Below are 9,987 nucleotides of genomic sequence, written 5' to 3'. Positions count from 1 at the left end.
AGTTGGCATCTCTACACCCCTGACTTTGAATTCCATCTTCACTCTGTACCAGCGGCTTTCCATTGCTGAATCCAGAGCCCAGTTTCTTTCAACTGCAAATGGAAATATCACACCAAGGGCAGGGCTGGGGGAGCAGGCAGTAAGGGGTGCGTTGTCTGCAGGGGATTTAAAAAACTTAAACTTGCTTCCCCCGGGTTCGTTTTTCTTTTTGGTTTTGTTGTTATTTTTGACCGTTCCCGTTGTTGGCTTGTTCTTCTTGGCCTTTTTTTTTGTTGTTTTAGTTTTTTAACCATTTGTTGGTTTTATTATTGGGCCTATATTTTCTCTTTTTGCTTTTCGTTTTCGTGTTTTTTTTTTTTTTTTTCTCCTCTCGATATCATTCTATGTGGCAGTTATACAGTTGGCCCCTAATGCGCTTGGACTCAACTGCATGCGTTCAATCGGAGAGTAAGTTCCTCACAGCTTTGAACCATTCCAACTTGCTGTGGGCACCCGGTGGTACTATGTATCCCTGCATGTCAACAGTCGATTTGAAATATAACAATAATGGCACAGTGATGGAAAGGACAGATTGTGTTACTTGGATTAAATGAGTCAGGGCATGGGACATACTGGTCCGAGGGCAGTGCCTGGCGCTTGGCTGTTGTCTAGTTGATGAGAGCTACCTGTCATCTGGAAGCATGGGCCCTTCAGCTGTACATCTTGTGGAGTTGTGGTTCCATGCCCAGTTTTCCTGCCTGTTGACATATCATATAACTCCATGGAGTCTAGTTTCCTTTTCTGAAAAATGGAGATCATGACATCTATTCCAGTGGGGTCCAATGAGCCTACCTCCATCAAGTGTCTGGTTGGGCTATGGGTTCCCTCTGCTTGGGGCCTGATCCAGTTCCATTCAGTAGCTGACCCTGGGCTCCATTCCCCATTTTTTTTCTTCCTCCTTCTGGAAGCTTCACCTAACCTTGATTCCCCAAGACCGGCTTTTCTGGAGGGCATAGAGTCTGACTCCTTGTAGTCACATTTGAGGTCTTGCTTGCAAGAAACAAAAACTGAAGTGGTTAACATAAGCAAATGGAACTTTGGTGCAAGGATGTCATGGGGTGTTTGTGTGTCAGGGGATGGGGGAGCTCCTGAAATGGACAGGAGCCCTGAGACCAGACTCGGGAATGGGCAGGGACCAGGAGAACCCCAGGAGAGGAGGTCCAGGAAGCAGGATGTACAGGTGCAGTCTTGCAAGTAGGAGGCCACCAGCACCGTGTTTTAGCTGCTGCAGATGCAGCGAACCCCTCTCCCCTTCTGTCCTCACATGTGATGATTCAAGGTTCACATCCTGGTAGACAGGCACCGATTGGCTGAGTTTAGGTCATATTATCCATCCCCCGCTTCACCAGCAGGTGGGGAGAGTTAGAATGTGGTCCTCTGGGCTTCCAAAGTGGGAGGCCTGTGCTGGAATCACTATCAGAGACCACACTCTGGGGAAAGGCTAATGTCTCCCAAGAATCTGATATGTTCTCAGGGAGGTGACTAGAAAGTGCATCAAACTCAAAAGTGGCTCCTTCTCCTTTCCATTTCCTGGGCAGGAACCCTAGCCAGGCCCCTCTGGGTCCACCCACAGGGGAACGTTCTCATAATACCTGATGGATTTGAAAAACTTAACTTCTAGACCTGTTTCTGAGATGGGTAATGCTTCTGTCTGAATAACAGAGAGCCTGGAATTTTGCTACTGATGGTCTGTGGGTGGAGTGGGCAGTGAGGAAAGAAAACTTATATTTAATAAGCTCCTAGTACATGCAAGGGTTTGTGCTGTACACTTCACATTCATTTCTCTCTTTTAAAGTATAACTAGAGTCCTTGGAGGTAGATATCATTATTCTTATTTTGCAAATGGAAAACTGACGTTCGGAGGACTCAAGTGGAATTACTCATTGTTTCATTTAGGGTTCTTTGATGTATCCACCAGAAATTGGCTCTAGTTAAATTAAGTCAAAGTCTTAATTGGAAGGAAATGGAGCAGAGGATGATAGAATTGAAGGGAAAAAAATGAATCAGATTTAGAAAAGACAGGAACCAGGACTTCTCTGGGTATCTAAGTAGCAGAAACCAATGGCGCCTTCTAGGAAAGATTAGTTCCAAGATTTCCCCAAATCTATGTCATTGGGAGGGAGAGTGACTTTCCTGGGCATATCATCTGGGCTGTCGCATGCAGCCTTGCCCTTAGAAGGGCCCTACACTTGGTTTAATGCTCTGCTGTTGCCATACTGAAATTCTTACAATTTTGAACACAGGATCCCACATTTTCATTTTGCTCTGAGCCCCACAAATTTTGTAGCTAATTCTGCTTTGGTCAGGTGAGTGCAAGGTGATATGATTAACAGTTCTACCAAGATTGTACTCAGTGGTGGTTAGGTAGTTTCCTAAATCCTTACCTGGAGATGCGATCATATGAAGGAGGGATGGATGCTTGTTAGGCAGGCATGCAGGCGAAAACCACAGATAATCACTAAGGTCCATAGTTGGTCCTGACTTCCCCACGCACCTTTCCCCCCATCCATACAGTGTTACCTTCTGTCACTTCCACCCAGATTTTATCGACTCAGAGTAGTTACAGGACCTTAACTTAACTGTAAAGAAGGTTGCAAAATGAAGGGCTCAGGATGTGGAATGAAAGAGCATCTAACCAGTCTCTGCCACAGCCTATTTGCTCATAACCATAGGCCACCCCAAGTTATGTACTATGTATTGTATACTATATATCGTGGAATGATTTTCAAGAGGTGAGAAGGGAACGGCAATTGAGATCAGGAATGAAGGAAAAAAAGAAAATAAAATTAGTGCCTTGTATAAACACATACTAGCAATGTTTTCAAATGAGGATTATTGTTAACACAGGTCTCTGAGGTTAAAAGTAAATTTAAAAAGTTTATTGGAGGTGAAAACAAAATCTCTTGGTAGATACATAACTGATCAGCTAGATATAGCTGAGAAAAGAACAAATGAATTGGAAGACTAGACTAAGTCTTCTAGACTCTAGTACATAGAGATATAAACTATTAAAGGCATGGAAAATATAAAAGAGAACTTAAGAAAATTTGAAGACAGAATGAGGTGTTTCAGCATGTGACTAATAGGATGGAAAATATAGTATAGATGGCAAAATGAAATAAATAGTAAGTATGAGAGAAATGAAGAGACATAAAATATAGACTGAGAAGCTTCAAATAAATCTGACAGGATATAAATTATTGAAATAGAAAATGTAAAAGAGAATTTAAGAGACATGGAAGATAGAAAATGAAGCTCCAACGTATGTCAAGAAAGAGAGACCAGAGTAAGACAGTGAGTATTTAAAGCCATAAGAGTTGAGAATTTTTTAACAGTGTGGAAAGTCTCATTAAGCTCCAAGCCTGACACTGTTTAGTGGAACTGAAGAATATCAAGGATAAACGGAAAGACACAGATTATCTTCAACAGAGCAGCAGTCAGACTGTTAGTCAACTTCTCAAGAACAGTATCTACGAGGAAAAAAATAATGTCTTTGAAATTGAGAGAAAATAATTCTGAGTCTATAAGTCTATACTCAACCAAATAATAATTTAAGGGTGAGGATGACATAAAGTTTATTTTTAGATAAACCAGAACATAGAATAGACACTACATGTGGATGCATTATTAAATGAAACACCTAAGCAAGAAAAATAGATCCAGAAGGAAGGAGTGAGGTGCAAAATAAATATATTAAAATTTAAGGGTAAACACTAGAGTCATAGAATGCGTAACTTCTTAACCAGTAGTGGAAAATCAAAGGAATATATAAAACTTGGTCAATCCAACAAAATAAACAAAAGGAGAAAAACAAAAGAGGTAAAAAGAAAGCATGTAGGTAAAAATAAATCCACATGTATTACTAACTGCAATAAATGTAAATAGCTGAAACTCACAGTTAAAAGATAGACTTCAGATTACATTATAAATTTATAAGTGTATGATGATTATGATAGACATACTCAAAAAATTCAGGGGACGTTTGAAAATTTAGGCAAGAGAGTAGATATACTAGGCATTTTGCAACCAAAAGGAAGTTAGCATAATGTTCTTAATAACAGACAAAATAAAATTTAATATGATAGCATTAATATTAAATATTAATTTAATATTTAAATTAAAAAGGCTGACTTCATATCGATAAAAAGAACAATCCACCGAAATGACATAACAACCACTGATTTGTATGTCCCAATAATGGGACAGCAAAAAGATCCAGGATCGTGTGTCATACTTAGTTGTCATGTCTCTTTAGTTTTTTAAGACTGAGACAGTTTCTCAGTGTTTCCTTGACGTTCATGACCTTGACATTTTATAGGCTCACAGACCAACTATTTTATAAGACGTCTAATCAGTGTGGCTCTGTCCGGTGTTTCCTCATGATCGGATTCTGAACATGCATCGTTGTCAGGAGTGTCACAGAGGTGAGGCTGTGCTCATCTCTTTTCATACTAAATGAGTCTGCCCAGGCTGCCATCAAAAAATACCATAGATTGAGTGGCTTAAATAACAAAATTTTATTTTCTCACAGTTCTGGAGGCTTGAAGTTTATTAAGATCAAGGAACCAGCCAAGTCAGTTTCTGGCGAGGGCTCTCTTGTTGGCTTGTAGGTGGTCACCTTCTCAGTGTGTTCTCACATGGCCTCTTCTCTGCGCAAGCTTGGAGACAGAGACAGCTCAGGTGTCTCCTCCTTTTCCTGTAAGGACATTAGCCCTGTTGAATTAGGGCCCCACCCTTATCCCCTGATCTAACCTTTGTCATCTTCTCACTGGTCCTATCCCCAAATATAGTCACATTGAGGGTTAGGGTTTCAAAATATCAATTTTGGGGGTACACGATCATTCAGCACCTAACACATAGTATCAGGTGGTACATAATTTTAATTTGTTCCATTACTGGTTTTTATTGCAGGTTGTGTCTGTCAAGTTTCTCCACTGTAAAGTCCTTTCTTTCTTTCTTCTCCTTTTGTAACTAACAGGTATTTTGTGGGGAGATAGTTGGAAACTATGTAAATACCCCACTCCTAGTAAAATATTTATTACAAGTTTTATCATCTATTGATGTTTCTTGGCTGAATTAATTATTACTATGATGGCTGCCAAATGATGATTTTCTAATTCTATCATTCCTTGTGCACTTATTAGTTGGCATGCTACTTTAAGGGAAAATTTTCCTTTTTTCCCATTTACTCGTTTGTTATTTATAGCAGAATAGACTTGTGGATTCTATTTTATTAAATGACTATAGTCTGTCGTTAGCACTGTATTGGTTCTCAAATTGTCCTTTATTTGGCCTTTATTTCCATGAAGGAGTAATTGGTACTAGATTAGCTCTTCCACCATAAACAACTAGAACACTAGACAAGACATAAAACAAAATTTGTACATATTTGACAACAGGCAGAGCAGGACAGTGACCATTAGAAATGAAACAAGCAATAGGAGCCCTATAATTACCCTGCTTTCTTTGTGGAGGAATTTTATGACCACAATGCAGGGAGGAGGAACTCAAGCAGACCACAGCATATTTCTTGAGCTAAGGCAACAGAAATCAGAGCCCAAGGAGAATGGTGGTGGTTAGAATTTGTGGAACCAAGTACAAGAGAAAAAGTAGCTGCACAGAGAAAGTTCTCCAGAAACCTTTGGGGAGTCCTATGACTCTTTGATTGAATATTGCTCTCTACATGCATAGGGGGAGATGGAGCAAATAAAACTATGGGAGAAAAAACCCAATCACTGTGGAGTGGGAATCCAAAAACTGCCACAATCCACACAGAGTTGTGAATTGTGGAAGTTCTGGCTAACCAGAGAGGAAAGGCCTTGTTCAATACTGACAGCATTTGGTAGAGACCCCAGAAAGGCCGTGTGGGGCTAAATGATCCATAGGGTAAAATCAACTCTAGACTTACTCTAGTAAGACTTTCTAACAAGCCTCAAAAGGATAATGCTAATCTACAAATATATTAACTGTCCTTCAGAACAAAAGTCAATACGATTTGAAGAAAGAAAGCAAAATACAGCCATTCTACAAAGTAATACTCTCAATGTCCAGCATCATAAAAAAATTACTAGACATGTGAAAAGACATGAGAAATGTGGGAAAAAAATCAATCAATATAGGCAGATTATCATGCTTTAGGTCTGTAGGTAAAAAAAAAAAAAATAGAGGAAGATTAAAAATAACAGAGGTAATGGAATTACCAGGAAAGGACAATGTAAGCGCTACTATAAATATGTTCAAGAATTTAAAAGAAAACATAATGAAAAGAGAAATGAAAACTATTAAAAAAAACACAAATGACTGTTCTAGAGCAGAAAAGTATAATCTATTAATTAAAACAATCACTTAAAAATCAATTAATTAAAAAAAATTACCAGTAGATTAGAAACTGCAGAAGAAAATGTGAGTAAGCTCAAAGATAGTTGATTAGTTAATACCAATTTGATGGTGAGTACAAATGGGTCCCGTTCTGCTGCTCTTGTGGTGCTCCACTTTGGATAATGGGCTTAAGAAGGATGGACATATTTGAAACACGGACTTCGGTGGGGGGGGGGGGAACCAAGGGCAACACACGTAACCTAAACGTATGTACACCCATAATTTGCTGAAAAAAAAAAAAAAAAAAAAAAAAAAAAAAAAAAAAAGAAAAAGATAGTTATAAAAACTATCCAGGCTGAAGAACAGAAAGAAAAAGGCTAGAAAAATGAACAGAGCCATAGTGACCCATGTACAATAGTACACAGGCTAAAATATCTATAACTGGAGTCCCAGAAAGAGAGGAGGGAGACAATGGAACAGGAAAAAATTTGAGGAAATAGCCAAAATTTCTCCAAATTTGGTGAAAGATATGAAGCCACATATTTATGAATCTCAGTGAACCGCAAGTAAGATTAATAAAAAGAAAACCACATCAAGGTACATTCTAATAAAATTCCTCAAGATCAATGACAGAGAGAAAAATCTAAAAGCTTTCAAAGGAAAAAGACATATTACATACAGATGACAGAGATAAAAATGTCTTTTGGCTTCTCTCAGCGGCGATGCAAATCAGGTGATACTATAATGACATCTTTAAAGGGTTGAAAGGAAAAAACAACCACATCTGGCCATCTAGAATTTTATATACAGCAAAAAACCATTCAAAAAGAGAACATGAAATAAAGACATTTTCAGACAGACAAAAGCTACAAAAATTTGCCAACAGCAAACCTGCACAACCACAATAATTGTCAAACCAAGTTTTTCAGGCTGAAGAAAAATCATTGTATGCAGAAACCCAAATCTACAGAAAAGATGAATGTCAGAAATCGCAAATATATAGACATATAGAAATACACTTGTTTCCATTTAAATTTTTAGAAAAAGATAATTGAATGTTTAAAAAAATGAAAATATACTGTGGGATTTATAACAGACAGAGGAATGAAATGCATGGCAACAACAGCACAAAGGAGGTGGAGTAGTTTAATTTTAAAGTATGCTGTTGTAAGGTTCTTACATGTAAAGTTATATGATACTAGCTGAAGTTTAAAGAAGCATATTATAAATTCTAGAGAAACCAACAAAAAATAAATTGAAGAGCTATAGCTAGTAAGCTTAGTGAGTTGATGAAATTGAACCCTAAAAATATTCAATTAACCCAAAAGAAGGCGTGAAAGAGGGGAATGGAGCAAAGCACAGATGGGAAAGATAGGAAAGAAAAGGCAATAGAGTGGATTTAAATCCAACTACATCATTAACTGTGTTAATTGTAAGTGAGCCAAGCACTCCAATTAATATGTGGATATCTTATAGTATACATCTATATGCTGCGTAAAAAAAATACACTTCAAATATAAAGAAACATGCAAAAAATCAAATGATGCAAAAGGAGTCACAATGCAGAGACTATTAGGTTGGTGCAAAAGTAATTGCGATTTCAGAACATGAATTTTAAATCATTATAACTAGGCTCAAACACATCTTTATTAATGAAAACAGGAACCATTACAATCAACACATTTTTGCTGATAAGTAAGTTTGTTTATTCCTGTAGCATAAAAATCCCTGCTTCGGGATGCGACAAACTCTTGGAAAGCATTTTCTGTATCCTGCTGGTTGTGGAAGCACTTTCCCTGCAAAAAGTTGTCAAGATGCTTGAAGAAGCAGTAGTTGGTTGGCGAGAGGTCTGGTGAATATGGCGGATGAGGCAAAATTTTGTAGCCTAATTTGTTCAACTTTTGAAGCATTGGTTGTGCGACGTGCGGTCGGGCGTTGTTGTGGACAAGAATTGGGCCCTTTCTGTTGACCAGTGGTAGGGACAGGTGGTGCAGTTTTCGGTGTATCTCATCAATTTGCTGAGCACACTTCTCAGATGTGATGGTTTCATTGGGATTCAGACAGCTATAGTGGATCAGACTGGCAACAAACCACCAGTAACCATGACCTTTTTTGGGTGCAAGTTTGGCTTTGGGAAGTGCTTTGGAGCTTCTTCTTGGTCCAACCACTGAGCTGGTCATCATTGGTTGTATAAAATCCACTTTTCATTGCACGTCACAATCCGATTGAGAAATGGTTTATTGTTGGATATGAGAAGAGAAGACGACACTTCAAAACGATGATTTTTTTTGATTTTTGGTCAGCTCATGAGGCATCCACTTATCCAGCTTTTTCACCTGCCCAGTTTGCTTCAAATGCCAAATGACCATAGAATGGTCCATGTTGAGTTCTTGGGCAACTTCTCGTGTAGTTGTAAGAGTTGCTCCGATGATGGCTCTCAATTTGTCGTTGTCAACTTCCGATGGCCGGCCACTGTGCTCCTCATCTTCAAGGCTCTCGTCTCCTTTGCAAAACTTCTTGAACCACCACTGCACTGTACGTTTGTTAGCAGTTCCTGGGCCAAATGTGTTGATGTTGCGAGTTGTCTCTGCTGGTTTATGACCCATTTTGAACTTGAATAAGAAAATCGCTCGAATTTGCTTTTTGTCTAACATCATTTCCATAGTCTAAAATAAATATTAAATAAACAGAAAATAATAAATCATTAGAAAAAACATAAAGGGAGAAATGTGTATGAAAATGATGTATAATGTAACCACATTTACTTAAGAATGTATTCCAATATCAAAAGGCAAATGTTAACAATGCTAAAACCGCAATTACTTTTGCACCAACCTTAATAATAAGAAAGCTGGAATGGTTATATTAACATCAGATAAGGTTGACTTCAAGTGGAAGGATATTACCAAAGGTAAGGTGGGACATTTGCACATTATAAATGGCTAATTCATCAAGAAGACATAACAGTTCTACATGTGTATGAGCTCAATAACAGAACTTCCAACTACATGAAAAAAAAATGGACTGAATTGAAATGAGAAATAGAAAATCTACGACTATAGTTGAAGAATTTCAACATTTTTCTCTCAGTAGTTGATAGAACAGAAAATGAGTAAGAACAGACAAAACTTGAACAACACCATCAACTCACCTGATGTAACTGACACTTATAGACTACTCTGCAACAGGAGAAAAGAAAATACATTGTTTTCAAGTGGATCATTCATTAAGATAGGCCATAGGCTGGGCCATGAAATAAGTCTCAACAAGTCCAAAAGGATTGAAATCAACAAAGTGTATTATTCTCTGACTATAATGAAACTAAATGAGAAAACAATTATAAAAATAAATTGGAAAATCTCCAACTGTTTGGAAATTAAACCATATATTCCTTTTTTTACACTTCTAAAGAATCAGTGGGTCAAAGAAGATTTATAAAGGAAATTAGACAATATTTTGAATGGAAATACACAAAAATAAAACATAAAGAAATTGGGAGGTTTATGTGTTTTAGAGGGAATGGCTTATGTTTAAATACTTACATTTGAAAAGTAGAAATGTTTAAAATAAGTTATCTAAGATTCTACATTAAGAAATTAGGAAAAGAAGAACAATTAAAACCTAAAATAA

Source organism: Propithecus coquereli, unplaced genomic scaffold (assembly GCF_000956105.1).
Source record: "Propithecus coquereli isolate 6110/MARCELLA unplaced genomic scaffold, Pcoq_1.0 Scaffold310, whole genome shotgun sequence".
Lineage (NCBI taxonomy): Eukaryota > Metazoa > Chordata > Mammalia > Primates > Indriidae > Propithecus > Propithecus coquereli.
This window is presented reverse-complemented; position numbering follows the sequence as displayed.